This window comes from Octopus bimaculoides, chromosome 7 (genome assembly GCF_001194135.2).
Source record: "Octopus bimaculoides isolate UCB-OBI-ISO-001 chromosome 7, ASM119413v2, whole genome shotgun sequence".
In the NCBI taxonomy this organism is placed as follows: domain Eukaryota; kingdom Metazoa; phylum Mollusca; class Cephalopoda; order Octopoda; family Octopodidae; genus Octopus; species Octopus bimaculoides.
Genome location: NC_068987.1, coordinates 103,056,208 through 103,058,356, shown reverse-complemented (window position 1 = coordinate 103,058,356; position 2,149 = coordinate 103,056,208). Strand labels below are relative to the sequence as shown.

The following is a 2,149-nucleotide window of genomic DNA, read 5'->3' as shown; positions in this document are numbered from 1 at the left end:
TCTTCCGATCTTATACATATAAACGTACGCGCGCACACACGCACACACGCATGATGCATTTGTGAAAGACTGAACGTGCGTATGCCCACTTTTAATTTTTTTGTGTATGTAGCTCTTGTATTTACCCTGCTTTCACTAAAATGCTACATACATGTGTTATCCTAATTTAGCCCTCTTCCTGCTCCTCACTGAATATTTCACCACTGCAAGTCAGTCTCTTACCCTCACTCCGTTTTGCTATCACTAATTTTTTCTCTAAATCTCGCTATCTGTCAAAATCTGTAGATGCGCGTTGAAGTTAGGAACATGATCGCAAGTTTTTATAAATTATATTTCATTCGGTAATGTCAACGAAAGAAGTGATTACCATATAGTCATATTTTCATTTAGTTAACAATAATAAGATTTACTCTAATTATATTGATTCCATTATTACTGCAGAGATTCTAGAAAGAAGTGTTAAGCCAAAAGATTCATAGTTACTCCTGTGAATTCAACAAGAATAATTCACCTTGCGTAGAAGAGAACGAATGCCCGAGATGGTTTCCAAGATTTTTTGTCATGATCACAAAGAGCGATCATGGCTATCCCTCCTACAGAAGAAGAGCGCCAGCAGATGAAGAGCACCAGGAGATTGGTGGAAGATTATGAACTTAGCATGGGATAGGTATTTCCTTATTTCTTACTCCGAACATAGCAATTTAATACACATATCGATTTTAATTGCTCTGCTTCAATCCAATAAAGTTAATCAAATATTTCTGTAAATAAGACATCAAAGGATCTGTCGTTGCAATATCTGTTGTGACGAAGCACGACGGCTGCAGTAATGTTAGCGAATTCCGGCTCAGACATTAGCTGAAAAAGATCCCAATAATGCAGCTGCGCAATTTCGATCAACTGTGCAATGGTGCATGACAAATTGTGATGAATTTTATGCCACATGTCACCACGACTTGTAATTTTAATGAGTTTGCCAATTAAGAAGATACAATTATATTCAGAATTCCTTTCTCAAAAAGATGTATCTTTTCGATTTAGGAGGAGATTTCACTTTGGAGAACAACTAAGAATTGTCATATAAATCAATAATACCCACAGAGAAATATGAACAGTTTGTGATCTATTGCCTCTTAAGGAATACTTCTTTGCAGATGTCCATTTAATGGGCGTCCAAAGTATGTGAGCTTCCAAGATTTATATTATCCCCGTGAATTGCCAAAAGTTTGATATATTATATATATACAAATATGAAGATAACTATGAGTTTCAAAAGTGTAAAACATATTCGTATAACAGAATGTCAGATTTCATTTAAGAAACAAACCACTATATAGCATATATTGTATACTTTCTTACTTTTGTGCTTGTGACAGTTGAACATACACGAATGTGAGTAATGGCTGATGCAATAATTACAATGTAACAAAAACACTGATTGAAGGAAATATTAGTTCATTTAGGGCGTTTTGTGTCTGTCAAGCAGAGTGGCGCAGCGGAAGCGTGCTGGGCCCATAACCCAGAGGTCCGTAGATCGAGACTACGCTCTGCTAGAAAATTTATTTTATTGCATTATTTGTAATTTTACATACATTTCGCTTTTGATGGGATACCTACTTGATGGGTTTAACCGATCAGATTGATATCAGTAGTTCGCTCTTTTCGTCTAAGCTCAGGTACATATCGTATCAACTCATTTTCTTTTTTTTTGCCATACACACACACTCACATACATATGTCTGTGTGAGTGTGTGTATGCGTGTTTCTATGTATGTAAATGTCTGTGTGTGAGTGTATGTTTGTGTGTGCGTGTGTTTGTCTCTGTGCTTGCGTGTGTAAGCACAGTCGTGACAGTGTGATAAGAAACGTGCTTCCGAACGACATGGTTCTGGATTCAATCCCACTGCGTAGAATCTTGGACAAGTGTCTACTAAGTTAGCCGCGGGACCACCAAATCCTTGTGAGTGGATCTGGTTTATGGTATGTGAAAGAAAACCATTGTTTTTCTCCTTATTCTTTCTGTTGAAGAGCGTAGCTCGAAACGTTAAAGACTTTCTCTATTCCCGAGCGTTAAACTAATACATCCTTGTGTTGTTTACACCACCTGTCCTCGTCTGTTGTAGTTTTTTCGTAAATTCTCCCATATATA

General features: G+C 37.0%; 1 non-coding gene across 1 annotated transcript; it reads left to right on the top strand.

Annotated features, from left to right (window-relative positions):
• Window positions 1–1,481: 1,481 nt before the first annotated feature.
• Trnam-cau (transfer RNA methionine (anticodon CAU)) lies at window positions 1,482–1,553 on the top strand. Its single transcript has one exon. It is a non-coding gene; the product is annotated as a tRNA-Met (tRNA).
• Window positions 1,554–2,149: the final 596 nt, after the last annotated feature.